This window comes from Chrysemys picta, chromosome 11 (genome assembly GCF_011386835.1).
Source record: "Chrysemys picta bellii isolate R12L10 chromosome 11, ASM1138683v2, whole genome shotgun sequence".
In the NCBI taxonomy this organism is placed as follows: domain Eukaryota; kingdom Metazoa; phylum Chordata; order Testudines; family Emydidae; genus Chrysemys; species Chrysemys picta.
This window is the reverse complement of record NC_088801.1, coordinates 64,257,002-64,281,647: the sequence shown is the minus strand read 5'-3', so window position 1 is coordinate 64,281,647 and position 24,646 is coordinate 64,257,002. Positions and strand designations below refer to the sequence as shown.

At 44.4% G+C, this 24,646-nt stretch overlaps 1 protein-coding gene across 29 annotated transcripts in view; it reads right to left on the bottom strand.

Moving 5' to 3' along the window:
• The window catches only part of MAP2 (microtubule associated protein 2), a 342,492-nt gene that overhangs the window by 208,782 nt on the left and 109,064 nt on the right, over positions 1 to 24,646 (bottom strand). For 6 of the 29 annotated variants that reach the window (XM_065561019.1, XM_065561043.1, XM_065561025.1 and 3 more), the window contains exon 3: positions 12,023 to 12,160. The exons of the other annotated variants lie outside the window; for them this stretch is intronic. The gene's annotated coding sequence lies outside the window, so the exon portion shown is untranslated. The remainder of the gene's footprint in view (positions 1 to 12,022; positions 12,161 to 24,646) is intronic. 29 annotated transcript variants of the gene reach the window in all.

Below are 24,646 nucleotides of genomic sequence, written 5' to 3'. Positions count from 1 at the left end.
ACTAGGTGGCGTAGTGAGGCAATTGGCCTCCCTCCAAGGCTGACAGGGAGGAACCACTCGAAGCCACTACAAGGGAGAGAGCAAAGTTGCCGTGGTTGATAAAGCAAGAGATGTTGGTTAGAGATGGGGAGGCTTCTTCATTTATGTTTTATTGTGGAACATCAGCTTCCTCAACTCAAGGCTGCTGGAACACTGTCTCTCTCACACATATGAATGTTATGTAGTATTTATATTATGGTAGTGTCCACCAACCCCGGTTAGGATCAGGACCCCACTGTGCTAGGTGCTGCACAAACATATATGGAGAAATGGTCCCTGCCCTGGATATATTTGGCCAGATTCTCTGCTGTATTCCTTCCCCTGAGCACAGCAGAGAGGGAAATGGAGGCTGTCATGGAGCCAGTTACAGCTCCATGATCCTTTCTCCAACCCTGGCCTCCGTTGATGTTAGAGCAACATGAAGGTTGCTCTAGCTTGCACTGTTATATTTTCCTATGGGACCACCTTTCCACTGAAGGGCAGCTGAAGTGCACCACTGCATCTGCTCTGCAAGTTATGAGAACCATGGTATAAGAACTTGCTATGCTTTCTGGGGACTTGCCCACACCATGTGTATACTCAGCAGGGAAATTAGGGTTGGGTTTTGCTCTCTTTCTGTTGCAAGAGCAGTGCAACATCCATGCAGTGGGCCAGAGAACCTGTCCCATTATATGTATTCCAAAAGCAAAACCAAATGCTTTCAAAAAAATCAATGAACATTGTGGAATGATAATTTAGTTTCCTAGCATATTATTTACAAACCCCAAGCACTTAAAAGCAAGGAAATTAATAGTTAAGGACATTGTAAATCTTACAGCAACCCATAAAATTATTCATATCGAGCATCAGGTTTGCATATTTCAACACAGTACAGTGACCTTAACTCTGACCCAAAATGACCACTGTTGTCTCAAAATTTAAACACAAGACAAACCGCTTTAAAGAAGTTACATTAAAATATATGTTCAAATTAGTGGCATATATAGTATTACTATTCTTTACTATGCCCTAAGAATCTCAACACAGCCACCTGAGCTCTGACCCAAATTGGATGTGGCATATAGTATATGAAGCACGGAAGTCAAGACATCAATAAAGTGGAGCATCAGACCCTTAATATACAGCTTGATCTTGCAGCCCTTACTCGCATGAATACAGGTTGCAAGCTTGGACCCATATTTTTGTATTATTCTTGCTTTCTAGGCAGTGTAAGTTAAAATTACAGAATTTGGCCAACTTGAAACATATTTTAAAAACATTTTATTGCTTACAGCCAAGCATAACATATAAATCCTCTGTCTGAATGAGCTCTCGTAGGACAACAGATTAGTGAGAAAGAATTGCGTTTTCATTATAGGATTTATTCTCTTTTCTTTGCATGTGTTTGGTTTTTAAAGCACAATCACTGAATACATTTTCACATGGACAAGGAACATTATTCCCTCCTCAATTTAGCTTATTTCTTATTCTCTAGTATGTGGAGACATATCGAAGGGATGAGAAATGTGGAGAAAAAGAAATAATTATTCTGTCCCTCCATCTGATTTTTCAGAGACAAACTTTAAAAAGTCATGGATTAAAAGACTTAGCTTTTCACCAGCATCACTGTAAATAGTTCTCTAAGGTCTTGAAGAATCAGGCAGAGACTTGTTTATATTAATATTAAAAGGGACAGTTTTGGATGCCTGAATAACACTGACACTGAATAGTACCTTATTCCTTAAGTAGTCTCACTGAAGTTTGAAGCACTGATTCTTCATTACCCTACACCTTGGACCTGAATCTGCTTTACACTAAGGCCTCTTTACACCACTCGAGCTCTGGTTAAAAGGCCTTAAAGTGAGTGAGTGTAAATTACACGGCCAGAATAGTGTAAAGAGGCCTTCATATAAGGAAAATCAGGCTCATTGTGGACTCATTTGCAGAAGTGTAAAGAGAATACAAAGTGGGTATAACATACTACCAGATCAGACTGGTAAAATGGTGTAAGTCTGTGATTTTCAAACGGACCTAAGAGAGGTAGGCCCCCATTTACTTTTAATAGGAGATGAGAGCCAAATTCCCTATGGTCCTAGCGAATATCCTATGACTAAACAAAGTGCAAGGCAAGAGAGAAATAGACCCAAAGAGACCACTCATTATTATCATTGTTTAATGTTTATATTGCAACAGCCCCTAAAGGCCACAGCTAGGTCACGACCCCATTGTGCTAGGTGCTGTACAGACATATAATAATTGATAACCTCTGCCACAAAAGAGCTTACAATCTAAACGCAGCCAGGTGCTATATAATGTGAGTAAGGTAGAAGAATCTGGTGCCAAACAAAATAATAGAGAGGAAAGATGGTCCAGTGGTTAGGGTACTGTGACTTGGGAGACCTGAGCTCTATTCTCTGCTCCACCACAGACTCTGTGTGACCTTGGACAAGTCAGTCTCTCTGGGCTTCAGTGCCTCATCTATAAAATGGGGATAACAGTGCTTCCCTACCCCCCAGTGATGCTATGAAGATAAATACGTACGAGACTATGAAATGCTTAGACATGATGGTGACTTATATGGCTGTATAAGTACCATAGATAGATAATAATGGTACCTGATCTATACATATGGTGATCTGAAGGACAGTGGGACAGGCTTTTTCCTCATTAAAAACACTGAAAGCAGGCCCAGGCCAAGAGAACGGCTTTCACGTACACAAAGCAGTACTGCGCACCAAACACCTGTTGGATATGGCTTGCTCAGTCCACTGGGAGAGAATTCACATTTGGGAAAACAGTGTGAGCCTTTGCTAAGGTTTGATATTTTCTGCAAGCAGGGCCGGCTCCAGGGTTTTGGCTGCCCCAAGCAGCCAAAACCAAAAAAAAAAAAAAAAAAAGCCGCGATCGCGATCTGCGGCGGCAATTCGGCGGGAGGTCCTTCACTCCCAGGCGGAGTGAGGGACCGTCCGCCGAATTGCCGCCGAATACCTGGAACTGCCGCCCCAAGCACCTGCTTGAGAAGCTGGTGCCTGGAGCCGGCCCTGTCTGCAAGATGTCATCTGTTTGGAGCACCAAGTGACTGGGAATTCTAGAAATAACTCATGCCAAGTGTTTCTGAAACTGTGTCCACTGTATATATCCTGGCACTGTAAATCCAGTCATCTGTGTTTAACCATTGTGGCACTGTGAAACACACACTTTGCCAGGGCCGGCCCCACGGTTTTTGCCGCCCCAAGCGGCGGAGAAAAAAAAAAAAAAAGCTGCGATCGCGATCGGCGGCACTTCGGCGGCAGCTCCACCGTGCCGCTTTCGTCTTCGGCCAATTCTGCGGCAGGTCCTTCCCTCCGAGAGGGACCGAGGGACTCGCCGCCGAATTGCTGCTGAAGAGCCCGACGTGCCGCCCCTTCCCCTTGGCCACCCCAAGCACCTGCTTGCTGAGCTGGTGCCTGGAGCCAGCCCTGCACTTTGCTTTTCCTCTGTTCTTCAAAGCCTCTCTCCCCTCTAAAGATACTGATTCCCCCTCAGCTGCTGATTCTTCTTCTCCATCTTACAAGATCTACCTCCTCCCAGGCTCTCTAATTAACCCTACTCTGACCACCCTCCCTATAGCAAATTATCTCTCTCCCATGGCTACCTGCATCCACCTTCCTTCCCTGCCTTCAGTTCCCCGACTCCAATGTTCCATCCCCAACAGCAGGGAGGCAGGTCACATGAGTTGCATCTGTCCCAGATTGGTAAGGAAGCACGCCTTGGGGATCAAAGTTCCTTGCAGAACATGTTCCAGGCAAGAGTGAGTGTCTCCACAAGCCCCACCTATCAGATGCCAAAACACCTTACTAATCCCAACAGTAGCACCTCTTACCAAGCCCCCTTCCAAAACATTCTGCTTTCTAAGAGTCAAAGGATGGTTTTCACCACCATCAAATGCACTTTAAAAATCTGGCAGATTTTCAAGTATAAAATCGAATCTGCTTCTTCTTTCAATGTTTAAAAAATAATGAACTTTCCGATCAAATTTGCTTATCTTCTTCCCCCATTTTCCACTTCCTGATGGATGTTAAGGGCAGAGAAGACACTGTCTCAGTAGCTACTATGTTGGGATAGAGGATCAAGTCCCCTCTCTAACCCTGCTATGGCTCCAGCTCAGGGTTGCCAAACCTCCAGGATTGTTCGGGAGTCTCCAGGAATTAAATTTTAATCTTTAATTAAAAGATCACGTCATGTGATGAAACCCTTCAGGAATACGTCCAACCAAATTGGCAACCCTACTCCAGCTTTTTTGGGAGGGGTGGGGGGGAGGAGAGAGGGGAACAGAAAGTCCCTATTTTACATTTTTATTTTCTGTAACATTTTGGCATTAACCTTTATATTTAAAAAAATTAGCTCACTAGATTTTCCTTGTTTTTATTCTCTTTCTTTCTTTCCCATGTCTGTTTGTTGTAGTATTTATATTTCTTCCCCTCTATCTCCTTCACCTTCTGTTTATCCTTTCTATCCCTCCCACTTTCAGCCTTCCCTTCTCCCCATTCCCTCCTGTACTGACCATCGGTCTCACCCTCTTACCTCTCTCTTCCACCTGCGCCCCAGCAATAGCTCTGTGTCCCGCACACTCACCTCACCCCACCCCCCCCTTACTGAGCCAACTCCACATCCTCCAGAGAGGTATGCTGCACCCGCACAGGCCCTGCTGCCAGGCCCACATGCTGCATCCCCCCAGAGCTGCTGCATCCTCGCCATGTTGTGTACAGACCCATCCCCTGCTGCATCTCCATCTTATTATAGGCTCCATATTGTACTCCTTGCTGCACAGCTTGCTCCTCTTGCTGTCATCCCACCCCGCTCCCTGCACCCCAGAATCCCGCTCAGAGCCCTGTTACAGGCCCCCCGGCTGAGTTTCCTCTGACCCCTTGTTGCACAGCCCCCCATGAGTCCTTCCTCCCTCCCCCCGGTACATCTCCCTCCTTCCTCTCCTCACCATGGCTAGGCTCAGAGGACCAGGCCCAATGCCGCTGCGGCCGAAGGCTTGGGAAGAGGAGCAAACTCTGCCCCACAGGCAGCCAGCAGGGAAAGGGGAGGAGGGGGCAGTGGCAGGGGCTACCTAGTGGCTGGGGCAGGCTCTCCAAGTGGCAGGGCTACAGCGGGCGGATTCTGCTTCACAGAGCAGCGGCGCTGTAAGGAGCAGCAGCAGGCTGCAGACAACAGGCACGGTTGTTATAGCAACCGAGAGAGGCTGGAATCCTGGCCCCCCAGCTCCAAAACCACAGGCCTGTGTCCCTTGAGGGAACAGCTGTCTCCCCAGAAAAGCAGAAGCACAAAGCGGGGTGAGGGGGAGGGTAAGGGTAAGGGCTGGGTGCTTTGCTATCCAGCAGGCAACCTGTCTGAAGATTTCCAGGTTAATGGGAAACATGCTGGTGTGTGCTGGAAGGAGGGCATTGGAGGACTGCACAGGGTTTGTGGCAGGGGGTGGGGAAGTACTTTGGAATTTCTGGTTCAGAGAAAAACCTCAGGGAACCTGAAACTCCCAGGAAAGCTCCCAGGTTGGACCCGCCAATGGACCCTGCTGGTTTAGCTTTACACAACCCACATGACCTGAAACCTAAAAGTTTCACCTTGGCCTAATTAGGACTCCTGGGTTTTGTCCCTGTTTCTGTCTCTGACTCGCTCGGTGGCATTGGCCATAGCCCTTAACCTCTCTGTTTGTACCAAAAAGCTGGCAAAGTGGAGGGAGTTCAAAGAAAATCAACTAAAATGAATAGGGGACATAAGGGATGATCTGATGAGGAAAACTTAGAGAGATAAATATGTACTAGATGCCTGGGCTAAGTAACAGCAGTGGGAGGAGATGCTACAAATACTTCCAAGGTATAAATGCTAAGACAAGAAAGAGGGGCGGCAAGAGAGAGGGAGGGTAAAAATAAAAACAACGGGCTGGAATTGAGGAAGGGATTTTGGAGGTTGACTAGCAGGAAAATCCTCCTGAGTATGTTAGTTTATGCAACAGTCTCCCTAGGGAAGTAGTGGAAGCCTCACTGCTTGGGTCTTTTCAAAGAACATGGGATAAAGCCCTAAAAAAGTGTCATGTAAGGAAAATTCAGGGCTGGCCAGGGAAGGAATCCAGTAGCTGAACTAATAGGTTTCCTCTCTCTCTAGTTCCTATGGTTCCATGACTCGGTTTACCCCAAATAGCTATAATACCCACTTAGCCATCCCACAAGGGTGTTGTGAGGCAGTTAATTAATGCTTTATAGAGCAATTTTAGATCCTCGGCTGAAAGGTGCTACATACGTGCCAAGTCCTGTTATTGTGTAACTGCCTCAAAAATAACCATCAGAGAACACAAAGAAGCTAGTACTAACCACTCTTTTAATGGCTGTGGAAAGATTTAAACATGCCTGTTCAGATGAGAACTATGCAGTAGCAATAAAACTAGGATCTCTTTTCTCCTCTCGCCACCCCAACACACACACGCCCCTTTTTTAAAAAAATACTACTCTGTCAGGATTGACTCCATCATTTAACCAAGGGCGACAGAATACAGCATTTTTGAATGCAAGTGATTTTACACCACAGGAACCTGCAAGACAGCTAATTGTGACCTGCTAGTCCATTCCACCCTGAAAGGAAAGGTTGTTTGTAGAAGGCAGTCTCCTGGCAGCCTGTTCCCCATTTCCATGCACTGAGCAGGTGCTTGCCATCTGATAGAGCACACAAAGAGCTAGATAAGCTGAAAAGCTTAAGGCCTTTTCTCAGTCTAATTTTATTTTTATTCACCACATCTCCATATGTTGCTATTTAATTTCATGGCTCAAGGTTTTGTTTTAAAAAAACCATTTCAGTATTAAGTTTACATTTCTGAGAAGTGCCGACGCTCCCTGTGTCTCGAGAGGGATAATAAAACAAGGGTTGTGACAGGTGAAGGTTTTCCATGCTGCCCAGTCAATTGTAATTGTTATTTATTTATATTACCTGGGCCTAGAGACTACAGATGAGTTTAGGGTGCCATTGTGCTAGGTGCTGTACAAACACATAATAAGAGACAATCAGAGCTTATAGTCTAAATAGACAAGACAGACAGAGGGTGGGATGGGAAACAAGCTCAGAGAGGTGAAATGACTTTCCCAAGGTCTACAGCAGATCAGTGGTAGAGTCAGGGCCGGCTCTAGCATTTTTGCTGCCCCAAGCAGCAAAAAAAAAAAAAGGCAGCTGCGATCACGATCGGTCATAGCTCTACCACCACTTCATTCTATGGCGGCAATTCGGCGGCAGGTCCTTCGCTCCGAGAGGGGGTGACGGCCCCGCTGCTGAATTGCCGCCGAATGGCCGAACGTGCCGCCCCCCTCTTCATTGGCCGCCCCAGGCACCTGCTTGCTATGCTGGTGCCTGGAGCCGGCCCTGGGTAGAGTTAAGAATAAAATCCTGACTCACAGTCCAGCACCCCATTTAACTAGATCACAATGTGTCCCCAAACCATCGCCTTGTCAATGTGCCTCAACCATGACCTGGAGATGCCACTTCTAGGGGCTGAGAAAGTCATCCAGTTTCCATGCTCATTCAGTTCTTGACCTCTCTGCTGAAACGTCCAAGAAAACTGCCAGCAGTGCTGGTGGGCTTTATTATTATTTGTACTGCAGTAGCACCTAGGAACCCTAGTCATAAATCAGGTCTCCATTGTGCTAGGCACTGCCAAACACAGAACAAAAAGACAGTCCCTGGCCCAAAGAGCTTATAATGTAAGTGTAAGACAAGAGACAACAGGTGGATACAGACAGATGGGGGAGCACAAGGAAACAATACTCATCAGCATGATAAGCAGTGGTCTCAGCACTCTGACTGGTGAGCCGCTGTTGAGTTTTGTGTAGGTATCACAGCAGAAGGAGTTTTAAGGAGGGAGCTGAAGTGAGGCAGCTTTGCAGATGTTTACGGGGAGCTCTTCCTGTGTACAGGGGCAGCACAGGAGAAAGCACAACGGTGCTTGTTTGAAATGTTGTGTACGGACAGCTGTGCACTGAAAACAGGGCCAATGCCAAAACAATTTCCAAGAGACAACTGAAGAGTGAGTAGGTGCAAACAACCTCAGCCACTACACAATGCAGCTGGATTTGAACTACTTGCCATTACCAATCCCCCTGAGTCAGCCAGTCCCCCTCCAGTCTTATCACATTACAGACTGTGGTTAGGTCTACACTACCCGCCTGAATTGGCGGGTAGAAATCTATCTCTCGGGGATCAAATTATCGCGTCTCGTCGGGACGCGACAATCGATCCCCGAATCAACGCTCTTACTCCACCAGCGGAGGTGGGAGTAAGCGCCATCGACGGGGAGCCACGGAGGTCGATTTTGCCGCCGTCCTCACAGCGGGGTAAGTCGGCTGCGATAGGTCGAATTCAGCTACGCTATTCGCGTAGCTGAATTTGCGTATCTTAAATCGACCCCCCCCTGTAGTGAAGACCTGCCCTAAAGTACAGGACGCTTTTCTAAAAAGCCAAAAATGGCCCTTTTAACAGCATATTCACACACACACAAAGCAACAAAGAACTGAATATATCAAAGAGCCTAATCCTCCAGTCTTTGCTCAGCAACACTCCCATGGACATCAGTGGAAGTTTTGCCTGAGTAAGGACCAATGGCTGCCAAAGAAATGTCTACACAGCACACTTCTTTCAGCAGCATGTAGCCCATGTACATGGGTACCTCCTTAGCCAAGGTACAAATAGCTGTGTAGACAGTAAGGCCAAGCATAGGCGAGTAAAGGCCTGCCTCATTCCTGTGAGTATGTACCCGTGTATACATCCACACAGCTCTCTACTCGCCCAAGCAGTGCCTCCCCTGGCTACACCACTACTTTCAGCAGCGTAGCTTCCTGCTGCCTCAGCTGCAGGGAAAGGCCCCAGCAACAGGGAATTGCTGAAGCCTCTACCCACTGCCTTCCCCCACCAGCGGCTTTCACGAACACCTGTAGCTATGCACCGCAGCGTGGATGGAGCTTGCTTTTCTCTGCGGCGTGTAGCTACATGTACCCTACACAGAGTGTGCGGTGTGGGCGTAGCCTGAATCTGTACACCCTTCTCTAGGTACAGGCTTGGACTGGGGAACCCTTAACAACAGTGGTGAGGGCATTCTCCTCTGAGTCAACTGGGACTGTTTGTGTAACTGCCCACCAATGGGAGTCGGGATTCCACAATCAGGCCCACAGATTCTTTAAATGCCTTTCATAGTCACTTATTTGTTTTACCTTAGCACCTAGGAGCCCTAGCCCTGGGACTGTAGGCTATTGCACTAAGCACTGTACAAACAGAACAGGCCCAAAGAGTTTATGAGGATGCTGAAATTTCTATGTGAAGGCCTTACGCAGGGGGAAAAAAAGAAAAGATCCACTGATTGCAATGGGAGTTTTGACTGAGTAAAGAGTGCCGCATCAGGAGCTGTGCAAGTGTTAGCGCTGTGTTATTTGTATTCCAGTAGCACACGAGTCCCCATTTCTGGGCCTGATTCTCCTCTCACACAAGTATAAACTGAGTGTAACGCCACCTAGGTCAGCGGAGTTCCAGTGACATCAAACTGGTGAAAGATGAGAATCAGGCCCTCAGCAGTTAATCCTGCAAGTGTATCTACAGAATTCAATGCGTAAAACAGAGTGGCTCAAAACCAGAAACAGAGCTGTCTAAAGGGAATGCTCTGGTTTTGTTACTGGTAATGAAACAAAGTTCCAGCTTCCGCCTGCCCCTTGCACAAAGGGGGATTCAACCATCTCCTTCCCCCTCCCCTCTTGTGCACCTGCACAGGGCAGCTGGAATTCTGGTGCTTTCACCCCAAGAGCACAAGGTCTTCGCACTACCCCTGTCACTCATCCCCTCTGACTGCTTCTCCTCCACAAGCAGAATGCATCTGCCCTCTGCCCCTTCTCACACTCTCAGCCAGACGGTGACTGGTAATGCCTCAATGTAGCGCTGTGGAATCAAGTGCTAGAGAATGTGAATCTGTGAAACGCCCATCTGTCCGCATTATGATGCTTTAACCATACTGAATTAAATGAACTGAAGAGGCAGGAGAATCTGGATCAGGCAATGTGTCTTTCTGCCCTCCCACCTCTTCCCACCTTACTCTCACCCTAAAATATGGAATGCCATGCATATTACTGAATGGATCATACTATAACAGAAGCCTGTAAGGGATCTATTTTTAAACATAGATTAAGGAAAGTGGTGATTCCATGGCACAGTATTAAGTTTGCCTTAAAAGCTTGGACCGTCACTATTTCTGGCAAGCTGGCTTCCAGCCTTGGCACGTAACCTTAAACTCTGAATACCATGCATATACTCACTGAAATAAATCTCATTTACCTTTGGAGTTATTCAGTTGAAAGTTTGCAAAGAATATTTCACGTCTAAGTTATCACTTTGCAATTTTCCACCCCACTGCTATCGTTCTGGAGTAGCCATGTGACTGCTAAGCAGGGTGTCTAGGCTTCATTTTCATTGTCATAACGCTTTCTATTAATCACATGTGGAGTGTCATTAACTTGAATCTTCATGATGAAGGAAACGGACAAAGGACAGTGACCGGCTCATAAATCATGTACTGCTCCAAGAAATAGAAAGAGGAGAATCCGCACACATTTTTGTTCTTTTGTATAAATAGCGAGTGCCCGATTTTATTTCCGAACAGCTCCTTTATCCTGTCAAACCCCACAATATGACAGTGGAATGACTTAGTGATCATTATGATACAATCAAACCAGATTGCCCAACACCTGATCCAAGAGAACTTTTCAAACCAGACCCACACACGCAAGCAAAACCTTCATCTTACAAGAACACAGCAAGTTTTGCTAGGCATTGTAAAAGCAAGGCAGGTCAGGTAGGTTTTTAGCAGCTCTCAGTGGTACATCCATTAGCTCTAACATTCTTTATTTGTAGCTGAGTGGTTCTCAAGATTTTTTCCCCACTACCTTTGAAAAATCAAATAAACCATTTCTAATCTGATCTTTACAACCAGATGCCCCACTGATCAGTACAGGGCTGATACATAGCCCACTAAAAAACTCCCATTCACATCATTGGGTTTGGATCAGGCCCTATAATTTTGGAGCATGCATATCAAATGCCACTGAAGAGTAATTTTCTTTAATCTATATAGGCAAATTATCACTAAAATCAAGATCCACTGTGTCTTTCTAGTCTGAATTTAATAATTACAGGAACAGCAAATATACACAAAGATGTATGTGAATGTGTGTGCGGTTTTCAAACTAGCTCATAAGATTGTGTCCACAATTGCTTTTTTGGCTTTACCATGAAGATGCAGATACTGCTTAGGCAAAAACTGAGAAATTTGAAATAACTCAGCATTCCCAACCATGGCTGCAAAGATTAATAAACCTAGAGTTCCCAGAGGTCCTGGACGGGAAGCTGTGCTCACTGAAGCAGCTTTAAAAGTGTTTAACAAGGCAGAAACTGTAACTAATGTGTCACAAAACAATATCAATTACCATGAAACTGTTGCTTCATTTTAATATACAATATATCTAAGTCTGTCTCCTTAGGGTAATGGTTTCATAGGCAGAACTGACATTGTAACAATTATGCCATGGCTCTGCGAGCAGTTAAGGATCTCACACTTCAAGTTTGTACAGATCCAAATATTCTCTACCTATCCTTTCATGATTATTCTCTACGGGCTCAGTAACCTTTGAAAAGCGCTCATGGCTTTTCCCCGAACTCCGAAGTTCTGCAGGGTCCTGTCTTGTCTTCTGCATCTACAACATTTCTAGCTTCCATTCTTCATATCTGTTACCCCATGCTCCTCCACCACTGTGTGCTGAAGACTTATTTTTATTTTCTTTGCGATAATAGCAGATCAATGGATCTGGATGTATTTAAATGGGGCTAGATTGTGATGTGGACTATGCACCCACACAAAGGGAGTAAGAACCTCCCTTCATACTCCTACACAGGCTACCTGGACCTTGGAACAAGGCATAAAGGAGAAAGAAAGGCTACTGACCTGCTATTCGTCCCTCTGCTGGGCGGGGAATGGACAGGTGCAGGTTCCCGATTGCTAATCAGAGTAGTAGAGCTTGGTCAAGGGGTGAAGAGGATAGCTGTTAGCTCCCAATGTAGGCCAGTAGTAAATTAACACCTCCTGGAAACAGGGGAGGAATTGTGTCTCAGATGGGTCTCAGGCACAGAACCTCCGAGGGTTACATCTAGGTTAGTGCAGCTTACACACCTTACTCGAGGGTGTGCCTAAAGTCACAGTGGAGCCCTTTGTTAGGTCTAGCGAAGCCTTCTAGAGGCCACATGTTCCTTTGGCTCTGCGCTGTGCTGTTCCTTTGCTTAGCAGAAGAAAGAAGGGGTGGAGGAGTGAATACATTCAGAAGCTCTTGGCAGGCTCTCATCCCTTCTAACATCATGTCAGCAGTATCCAAATAAAGACAGAAGTTATACAGACCTGGCTATTATGCCGCTAACTGAAGTCACGAGTGGCTTAGTGTATGTTTGGGCCCTGTTCTATTATTATTAGCATTAGTATTCAGGAAATACCGCACTGGTGATGCATGCTTCCCCCAGTCAGACTTAGCTTGGAAAGCTGAATGATTTATAGTGAAAAAAGGGGGAATTTCGGCATCCCACATGCACTCAGTTTAGTTAAACAGCATTTCAGGAAGAGTTATTATCTGATGGGAAGAAACCGGTCTAGAAATATTCTTTTTTTCCCTATGGACATTGTCTCTGTGGCTTTTTACTGGTTTTAAATAAATATGCTGCTCAAGTGAAGGAAAAGATGTTGTTATTTAGCAGGAAAAACCTTCACATAAAGTCCCAGTACAGAACTAACACCCCCCACCCACGCACACACAAATCAGAATTCAATGGTTCACTGAAAAGCCCTAGCACTCCACCACAGGACACAAGTAACTCCCAGTGAAGTCTATATGAGTTACTCATACCTTGAAGCAGGAGAACGCACAGGCTAATAGGGCATCTCATTTTGAATAGGCCTGTTTTTAACATCTGAGTTAGCAATAAGTTGAAGCATCAGTGGTTGTGAATCTTCTGTGTTTTCCACCTGAGCATGATTTAACAATACATAAGAAATAAACCAAGTGTGTGCACAGGCGCCAACTTTCCTTGGCGCCAGTGGGTGCTCGCGCCCCCCACCTACTCCTGGCCCTGCCCCTATTGGACCCCTCCCCAAACCCCTGCTCTGGCCCTGCCTTTTCCCCGAGCGTGCCACGTTCCTCCTCCTCCTCCTCCTCCCTCCCACTGCTTGCCGTGCAAAACAGCTGTTTCGCAGCACAAGTGCTGGGAGGGAGGGGGGAGAAGCAGGACTCGGTGGCGTACGCAGGGGAGGAGGCGGAGGTGAGCTGGGGTGGGTCGGGGAGCTGCCGGTGCACCCGGCAATTTTTCCCCATGGGTGCTCCAGCTCCGGAGCACCCACAGAGTCGGGGTGTGTGTGTGTGTGTGTGTGTGTGTGTGTGTGTGTGTGTGTGTGTATTGAAGCGTCTACGAAAGCAAAAGAAACCTCTACTAATGGGATCACCACCATGTTAAAACACATCAGAGTACTGAATCTAACTGCTGGGACAGATTCAATGTCCTCAGTCATTTAGTTTAGCCTTCTCCCCAATCTCCATGAGTGCCAGAGTTTACTTGCTATAAAGAATCCAAGTGCTGTGGCCACAGACACAACTACTATGTAAATGACACACACATCCTAGTGGAGGCTTGGCTAGAACCCTGTTCCTTCAATTCCAAAAATTAGGCCTTTACCACTTGATCTTAAAAGACAAATCAAGACTGAATGCTTTTCTGTGAGAGATCCTTTGTCATGATGAACTATGACCTGTTTTATATAGAGACAGATTAGATTATATTCTGTCTTTAAAATCTCAGCATGCTGTAGTTGGTAGCAGTAGCAGGTCTTATATCTTCTGTTGCCAGGCGCTACCAAATACCATTTACTCACTCATATACACAAAGCTAGTAAATTACATTCTCTCCATCCATTAGACAAAGCTTATCTTGAACTTTTGAGGTTCACTGTACTTCAAATACAGCAGTCAGGTGTCAATCTAATGAATAAACATCTGCACACACAGGACACAATTACCACCCACCCACCCACTTGCTCACTCAATCTTGGGAAGCCAGGACTGGCACCCTGGTGCCAGTCCTGGCTTCCCAAGATTGAGTGAGTTGGAGTGAGTTGGAATTTTGGTTGGACATATTCCTGGAGACTTAATCCCATGAGATAATCTTTAATTAACGATTAATCTCTAATTCCTGGAGACTCCAGGAAGACTGTTTCTTCTGCTCCAAAACCACAGGGCTCTACCACTTCAAATAAAGAAGAACTTCAGTAACTGCTTGCATTAGGTTCTCCTCCTCTCTGTGGGCCACTCAGGAGAGGGCAATGTCACTCCTACAGCCAGTACAATACTGTACCCTAGATGTTTAAACATTAAATGCAATTTATTCAACACCTGGAGTGATAATGCTCTTTTTTGCCTCTTTCACAATTACTTGTAAATGGTTGGTTGCTGTTTAGGTTACGTATCGCTATCTACATGATCAATTGATTATGTATTGCACAACACACTCACTCTCTCTAATGGGGATTGAGTTCTATGTGTTTTACGGTTTTATAGTGCTGCCCATCAGTATAGTATCTGAGTGTCCTCTATGCAAAATCCATATCCACAGCGAAGTCCTTATTATGTATAAACACTGCATTTTATACATGTAGAATTTGATGTGTATGTACATAAGAACGGCCCTACTGGCTCCGATCAAAAGTTCATCTAGCCCAGTATCCTGCCTTCCGACAGTGGCCAATGCCAGGTGCCCCAGAGGGAAAGAACAGAACAGGTAATCATCAAGTGATCCATCCCGTCGCCCATTCCCAGCTTCTGGCAAACAGAGGCTAGGGACACCATCCCTGCCCATCCTGACTAATAGCCATTGATTGACCTATCCCTCTATAAACTTATCTAGTTATTTTTTGAACCCTGTTATAGTCTTGGCCTTCACAGCATCCTCTGGCAAGGAGATCGACGAGTTGACTGCGCATTGTGCGAAAAAATACTTCCTTTTGTTTGTTTTAAACCTTCTGCCTATTAATTTCATTTGGTGACCCCTAGTTCTTGTGTTATGAGAAGGAGTAAATAACACTTCCTTATTCACTTTCTCCACACCAGTCATGATTTTATAGACTTCTACCATATCCCATCTTAGCCGTCTCTTTTCAAAGCTGAAAAGTCCCAGTCTTATTAATAGCTCCTCATATGGCAGCCGTTCCATACCCCTAATATTTTGTTGCCCTTTTCTGAACCTTTTCATATATATATAAGAAATATTATGTATATAAGCTTTTGATGTGAAGATTTACTAAACTAAATAATTGTGTGCAAGAGTTGTTTAAGAATGCTGAATTGTTTGAGAGCTAGCAGTATGTGGTTTATTGGTTGCATACCTGAATCTGCTCCAGTGTAATGTTTTATGAACCACTCAAAGTTTACTGTCAGGCTCTCTTATGCCCTCATAAATCCTCGACTGAAACACAACCCTGTTAATCAGCCACTCATGGTTTATTATTTCATTTCTCAACTCTCCCTTATCCCTTTGCTCAGAGCCAGGGCTGATAGAAACCACAGGTGCGTGCTACATGTGGATGTGGGGATTGCCAGATTTACAGTTATTACTAAACACATACATTGGTGAATGGATCAGCAAACATGCTGCATTATACCAACTATCAGGTCACAGATATCTTATGCTGTTAGCAAGAGATACAATGAGTATAGAATAGTTATCCAGTTTTTCAGGAAGAAATAAGACAAAGATTCTTACAAGTAGGAGCAGAAAAAAATTCTGCTGAATTGGATGCTGCTGCTTATAATTCTTCAAAGTCTAATGTCACAAAACTGGTGTCAAATACAGTGAATTCGTAAGTGTAATTCCTAAGTGAACAGCGTCCATTTTGTTTTAGTGGCCCACTTTTCACCTTCTACTTGTATGCGACAGTCAGATCACCATATTCACTGTCACACAACTCTTTCAGCATTCTGAGCACCAGAAACACACTGCGCTTCTCTGACTCGCAGATTGGGAGTATGAACTGTTATAGAAATGCAGAAGGCCAGACTCCCAACCTGTGTAAACAAGCACAGTGGAGCTGCCATCATTTGCACCAGCTGAGGCTCTAGCCCAGAGAATACAGCACAGTAATTAGCATGCTAGAGTCACAGCAAGATTTGCCATGCAATTTCCCTGCCACTCCAAGAACTTGGATAGGAGAAATCTATTATTTACCTAGAAAACAAAACAATAAGCTAATAGAGTCTGAAAATGTATCTCAATGTGTAGTTCTAATATCAACTCAAGGTCAGTTTATCATTAAACCAACCAGTCATTGTTCCTTAAATCGTCACAGACCATGTGTGTGCTTGTAGATACATACTGCGAGGATTTAAAGGAACAATGACTTGTAGCTTTAATGATAAAACTGAGCTTGAGTCGATATTAGAACTACACATTTAGATACAGTTACTAGTTAAGATCGCAGACATACACACAAACACAGACAAAATCTACCACTAGCAATCCTGCCTTTCATAGCTCCATGGACCTTTGCCTGTGAGAAAGATTTAGTGCTGGAGTCCAGCTAGATTTGTTATATGGGACAAATAGTCATTTTCTTGTTTTTACACAATGACAAAAGCTCTTGATGCTAATAATTTATTCATTCATTCATTCATTCATTCGTATGTCCGCCAGAATAGGATCCCTGAATTACAACAGCCATATTACAATGAAAGGCAGTCTCAAGTAGATTACTGTAGTTGCTTTAAATTAAACAATAATTTATCTCCCCTTTTCCCCCCAGCCCAGACACAAAAATCGCAATTTGACAGAAAAAAAGCTAGGACATGCACATGTTATTCACCATCCAGAAAATCTGGCTTCTAAATCAGGAGTGGCTGAAGATTTAATTCTCCAAGGCAACTTGTTCCAAATAGTCTGTGGCAGAGGATAAAGCTGACAATGTGGAATAAAAGCTCAGATTTAACCAATCACTGAATTGTTAAAGTGAGCACAAGTGCATACACAATCTAAAACATTGCCGGATACTATTTGGTTTAATTACTGCTCATGTAGGTGCATCACCTACCCATACAGACACACGATGCCATACGGCTGCAGTTGAGATCTGCAGGGGCACTAGAGCTGATGTTCCCTCTCTATTAACAGAAAGGAGCTGCTGGCTGTGTGTTCTCCATGAGGAGTCTTTGGCAGTTGCTCCTCCCTTGCTACATGAGAGCTCAGACTTGTTTTCCTTCTGGGAAGGCGACAGAGCCTTCTGTCCCCACTCTAGGTTTTTTGGGTGTTCCTAGGACTGGATGGGTGTGTATTTGTGGTAAGATGGGATGAGATATCCCTTCTATAGTACTGTGTGATATATTTTCCTTTCTAGGATGGATGCCCAGTTAAGGCCAGCCCTCTGTGGAGAAAGAAGTGGTTCGGGACTATTTAGAAAACCTGGACGAGCACAAGTCCATGGGGCCGGATGCGCTGCATCCGAGGGTGCTAAAGGAGTTGGCAGATGTGATTGCAGAGCCATTGGCCATTATCTTTGAAAACTCATGGCGATCGGGGGAGGTCCCGGATGACTAGAAAAAGGCTAATGTAGTGCCCATCTTTAAAAAAGGGAAGAAGGATGATCCGGGGAACTACAGGCCAGTCAGCCTCACCTCAGTCCCTGGAAAAATCATGGAGCAGGTCCTCCAGGAATCAATTCTGAAGCACTTAGAGGAGAGGAAAGTGATCAGGAACAGTCAGCATGGATTCACCAAGGGCAAGTCATGCCTGACTAACCTAATTGCCTTCTATGAGGAGATAACTGGGTCTGTGGATGAGGGGAAAGCAGTGGACGTGTTATTCCTTGACTTTAGCAAAGCTTTTGATACGGTCTCCCACAGTATTCTTGCCAGCAAGTTAAAGAAGTATGGGCTGGATGAATGGACTATAAAGGTGGATAGAAAGCTGGCTAGATCGTCAGGCTCAACGGGTAGTGATCAACGGCTCCATGTCTAGTTGGCAGCCAGTTTCAAGTGGAGTGCCCCAGGGGTCGGTCCTGGGTTTTGTTCAATATCTTCATTAATGATCTGGAGGATGGCGTGGACTGCACTCTCAGCAAGTTTGCAGATGACACTAAACTGGGAGGAGTGGTAGATACACTGGAGGATAAGGACAGGATACAGAGGGACCTAGACAAATTAGAGGATTGGGCCAAAAGAAACCTGATGAGGTTCAACAAGGACAAGTGCAGAGTCTTGCACTTAGGACGGAAGAATCCCATGCACTGTTACAGACTAGGGACCGAATGGCTAGGAAGCAGTTCTGCAGAAAAGGACCTAGGGGTTACAGTGGACGAGAAGCGGGATATGAGTCAACAGTGTGCCCTTGTTGCCAAGAAGGCTAACAGCATTCTGGGCTGTATAAGTAGGGGCATTGCCAGCAGATCGAGGGACATGATCGTTCCCCTCTATTCGACATTGGTGAGGCCTCATCTGGAGTACTGTGTCCAGTTTTGGGCCCCACACTACAAGAAGGATGTGGAAAAATTGGAAAGAGTCCAGCGGAGGGCAACAAAAATGATTAGGGGGCTGGAGCACATGACTTATGAGGAGAGGCTGAGGGAACTGGGATTGTTTAGTCTGCAGAAGAGAAGAATGAGGGGGGATTTGATAGTTGCCTTCAACTACCTGAAAGGGGGTTCCAAAGAGGATGGATCTAGATTGTTCTTAGTGTAGCAGATGACAGAACAAGAAGTAATGGTCTCAAGTTGCAGTTGGGAGGTTTAGGTTGGATATTAGGAAAAACTTTTTCACTAGGAGGGTGGTGAAGCACTGGAATGGGTTGCCTAGGGATGTGGTGGAATCTCCTTCCTTAGAGGTTTTTAAGGTCAGGCTTGAGAAAACCCGGGCTGGGATGGTTTAGCTGGGAATTGGTCCTGCTTTGAGCAGGGGGTTGGACTAGATGACCTCCTGAGGTCCCTTCCAACCCTGATATTCTATGATTCTAAGTAAAGGGTGCCTGGAGATGCTTTTATAGCTTTGAGGAAATATGTGAAGTAAATAAATATTATCCATTCTGTCCCTATCTACACCCCTAGAGCGTGAGGCCATGGCAAAAAGGTGCCTGAGTGAGTTGTGCTGTGCCAAACCCAAGGACTAATTTGCAGTCATTGTGGATTTACAAGAATGACCTGACACTCAAAAGATGGCTTCAGACTCATGGGATTTCCTCCTGGGTCTTGGGACATCCAGCGGTCTGGGGAGTCTCACATCCTGCCAAATCCATGGAGGGTAAACTCTAGAGATCTGATGGAATGGTACAATAGAACCCCAGAGTTTCCTTACCATTATTTGAGTGTTTGCCCAGAAGGGAGAATCAGGCTGCAAGGAAATATGGGAACTAAACTAATACAGGAAAGGCAAGGTAGAACATTTGCATCGGTATATGCACTGGACCATTGTGAGTGATTTGGGGAATCTAGTTCAAACCTTTTCTGGTTACCCAAACTAAACAAGTGCCCCATCCCTTACTCCTCAATTTACAGTTTCAGAGGTTTCCAACAGTTATTTTTTTCTTGTGATTTTCGAGTAACCCACACAACCATTCCCCCTCCACAGTTTATGTTCCCTCAGCATTAAATAACCTGTTCTGAGTCTATCAGTTGTATAGCCTCTTTGCTAACCTCATATTCTGATATGTGCAATGCATTGCGGGGTGTATAGTGTGAAGTCATTATAGAGTCCTGGACCTCCACAGTTACTAGAGAGGACCAGGATATGTTGCAGCAGAGAGCTTAATAAACAGAGGAACTTCCTAGTTAGTTACTGCTTAAAGCATGGCTCTTTGGATTATAACCTCGCACTACTGGTGCCAGGAATGAGTGAATCCCTCTCTCCAAAGAAGGAATAAAGGAAAGAAGAGACCCCTCCAAAGAGGTGAGTGTAGGGAAAGTGGAAAATCAGGGAGAAGACCTGTAAAAGCAGCAGCCAGAAGGAAACAGAGCTTGGCTTCACTGCAGCAATGAAGCCCATAGCACAAATGGCTCTCTTAGAGAAGTTTAATTTTGGCAACTCAGGTGGCTGACCTTCCTAGAGCCGAAGATCTGAGTGTTTCTGGATAGCTTCTGGTTTACCTGAGAAAGCACAAGAATGCCAGATAAACGCCCTGATATTTGCTATGGGTGATGCTGCTGACGATATCCTATGTGCCCTACCCCTCACTGATGAGGAAAAGAAAGAATACTTCAGATTGAAAGAGGCGTTTGATGCCCATTTCATAGGCATACAGCGTATTATATATGAAAGGGCCAATTTAACAGGAGATGCCAGGAAAAAGGGGAAACAGCAGAGACTTTTATTATTGCAGTTCACAGTCTTGCTTGAACATTGTAAATATGGAATGTTAAAAGAAGCACTAACTAGAGAAGAACATTGCAGATACAGACTAACACGGCTGCTACTCTGAAAACTAACTAGAGAGAGAACAGTTGCCGGTATAAAAGAGATACCAAGTTATCGGCACGGCTTCATTTAGATCCAGATCTCACACTAGCAAAAGGTACAGGCAAATGTAAGAAACCATAAAGAAACAGTAGTGTGACTTACTTGCTAGAAGCATAGGGGAGACGGCATCAGACAGTAGTAACACAGTAAAGAGAAAAGTCAGAACGGCGAAAGGAGAAGTCAGATCAAATTTATAACATAAGAACAATGCACAACTAGAGAGTGGGAGACCAAAGAACCTTAATAGGCAGGAAAGCTCGGAAAAGCTGGGGAAGATGTGGCAATACACCAAGCCAGAGTTGACAACAATGCAAAAGAGGCAGAATGTAGGAGATGCCACAAAATGGGATATTTTGCAATAGCGTACAGGTCACCAAGAGCAGTGGCAGCAATCCAAGAGGGAGTGTTATCAGATGACAATGAGTCTATACTTCCAGGGACACCCTCAATAGAACATACAACACCTTGGTACACAGGTATGGAAACTGATATTGGAGCAGCAAAAATTATTTTTATATATATATATAAAATTGATCCTAAGGTGGAGATTGCAAAGACCAAATAAAATTTTATGTGGGACTAGTAGCAATACATTGGATGTTTGTGGCCAGTTCCTTGGGAACTGGAGAAGGAACAGAATATATGTAATACAAGAACCTGACAACTCCCTTACTAGAGTTGCCAGCAATACAAGGACTACACCTAGTAGGGAAACTGGAATGCAGTAATAGCAAAAAGGAAGCTTTACAGGAGGCATATCCACCTGTCTTCTCAGGACTAGGAGAGCTTCAGGGGAATACAAAATAAAACTGGTGTCATCAGTGACTTCTTTTGCTCTCACAACCCCACACTACATCCCTCTACTTTGCTAAGGAAAGTCAAAGAAGAATGAAAGAGAATGGAAGATATGGAGGTTATTTCCCAGATAGAAGAACCCAGTGATTGGTGCCGGGATGGCTGTAATACACAAGCCCAATGGCAAAACCCAGATTCGTGTGGACTTTACACAGCTTTAAAAAAGCGTGTGCAGAGAAAGACATATACTTCTCACAGTAGACCAGACATTAGCTTGGTTATCAGAAGCTAAAGTCAATCCAAAGTTAGATGGTACGGTATGCTTCTGGCAAAATTTCTCTCGTTAAAGGATACATACTGTTAACAACATTCATCACCTTGTTTGAAAGGTACTATTTCAGTCATCTTCTATTTAGCATATCTCAGAACCAGAATATTTCCAAAAAGAACGTCTCAGACTTGCCAGGCAGCTGATATGTTGGTATATAGCAGAGATGATAAAATGCACTTAATAAAATAAAATCCATGGACGTTCCCACCTGTTTTGGCACAATAAGACCCAAGAACAGTGGCAGAGGATGCATATCCATATAGTTTAGGAGCGGTGCTCACACAAAAGAAGCCAGAAGGAGATGAGACCCATTGCATTCAAATCAAGAAGCCTGGCAGAAACAGAGCAGTGGTGTGCTCAGGCAGAAAAGGAAGCTCCAGCGTTCACTTGGGCCTGTGAATGGCTCAGTGCCTATCCGTTTGGCTTGAATTTTAACACAGAAACAGACCACAAGCCGTTAGTGTCATAATCAGGTTCAAAACCACTGGATGATCTTTCACCTAGGGTTCAAAGACTTCAACTACGGCTGATGTGATTTTCTTTCAGCGTTGGATACATACCAAGGAAAGCCTTCATAGCAACACACACTAGCTACAGCCCTAACTGAGCAATTGCCAAAGGAAGAAAAGTTTTTAGTGAAATATATCAAAGTCTATACTGACCTTGTTCTGGCAGAAATTATAGCATCTGCCAGCCAATTTTAGCAAGTTTGAAATGAATAACTAAAGGATTAAACTGACTCAACTCTGCCGAAGAGGGTGGGATTGAAGGAATTGACTTCCAACTATACTGGCAGGGCTGAAATGACCTTCACATGGCTGATGGCTTGCTTCTGAAAGGATGGTGCATTCTTATCCCTACGGTACTTCAGAAAGAGATGCTCTCCAAAACCCATGAGGGACTCCAAGGTATAAACAAGTGAAAGGCACAAGCAAAGCAATTCGTATGGCAGCCCGGTCTGAGTAGGCAAATTAAGACCTTAGTAAAGGACTGTGAAATATGTAACAAGACAAAAAACAAAAAATAAACCCAAAAAAAGTCACCAGAACCATTACTTTCTAAAAAGGTGCCTTACAGGCCTCGGCAGCAGGTAGCCACACATTTGTTTTTTAGGAAAGCACACACATACATTATTATAGCTGATTACTTCTCCAGACGTATTGACTCAGATATACAGACTTCATCAGCACAGATCATCCATAAACTAAAGTCAATATTTGCAAGACATGGAGTTCCTGAAGTCCTCATATCTGATTATGGGCCTCAATTTACCTCTGAAATATCCCTAGTGTTTGCACAGGACTTTGATTTTGAACATCGTACTTGTAGTCCACATTACCCCCACAACAATGGGAAGCAGTGAGAAGCAAGTGAAGCAAGAGAGCAGTGAAGACTTTAAAAAGACTTCCGCAAGTGGATCCGTATAAAGCACTCCTGGCATGTCGGTCAATGCTGCTTGCATCTGGACCATCTCCAGCAGAACTTCTGATGGGAAGATGACAAAGGACAACTTTTCCTGTGGCACCGATACAGCTGAAACCTAAGAGGCCCAACCTGAATGAATTGCAAAGACAAAATGCTGAAATAAAAATTTGGCAACAACAAAACTTCATTGTTTGGCACAGAACAAAAGGTCTACCTGAATTGAGACCCGGGAACAAAGTTTGGCTCAAAAGCTCCTAGACATTTGTAACTGTTTAGCGCTTAGCAGAAACTCCCGGATCCTACCTAGTGGAGATTTCAAAAGGACTTTTTCGGAGAAATCAGGTTCATCTTTAATATTTCCCAACACAACAAAGAAGATATGTAATCTTCAGGTAACTCTGTCAGGAAATGAACCCCCACACCCAAAAAAAAAAAAAAGAACTCCATGCACAAACTTTACAGAACTGAGAAAGTGTTCTGGAAGACTGATCAGATGTCCTCAAAAGAAGTGATCTTTAGAATACCGCTCAGGACTATTTAAATGCAATTGATGAGACATAGTAGTGTCAACAGTTTTAAGGAACTGAAGTTTATTCTGAATTGTTGTGTTTACATACTTTGGTTTATTCGTTTTAATATTTTATTATAAAGGAAGGGAGATGGTTATAGAATTCCTGGTCCTCCACAGTTACCAGAGAGGAACGGGATGCGTTATAGCGGAGAGCTTAATAAACGTAGGATCTTCTGAGTTAGAGAGTTCTCTAGCTGCTGCTTAAAGCATGGCACTACATACAAATTTCAGCAGAGATCAGAGACCACCAGGTCTTCCAGCACTCGTAGGCAGATGAAGCTTACTAGGAGAGAAAAGGGAACCTAAAGATGATTAAAGAAACTTTGGAAAAGCACCACCCACAAAACTTCTAAAGATAGAGACTCTGTGTCCAAAATCCATCCTTCCAAAACCTGAACTATCCAGTCCTCTAGGCCCTAAGACTCAAGTATTAAAACCAATCAAGGGAAAAATTCTGAATACAGTGTGTAGAGTGCATTCCCACTCACACAGCTGCAATGGTTGGTACTGGTGCAGAACCTAACCTGATTAGTGTTTGGCACCCCCCCTCCCCCTTGTGATACGAATCATCACTTGGAATGTGCAACCTGGATAGAATCTCAAAGCCTTACTCTTTTCAATAGCAGGGCACTATTAAATAATAACGTTTTTGTTTCAGTCCCAGTACTCACCCATAAGTTAATCCAAGTGACAGAGGGCGTGATTCATCACCACGTTATGGCAGTGTTACACTGGTGTAACAACTGAAATTAATGCCATTATCCTGACATAAAATGGGATTAACATAGTGGTGAGTCCGTTAATGGAGTTACATTATCACAATATCATCCTGATAGCCCTAAATTTCAAGACATTTGTATTTGCTCACAGTTTAGGTTACTTAAAAAGCTGATAGGTTCCTCGCTCTCATAACTCTACTGTGGT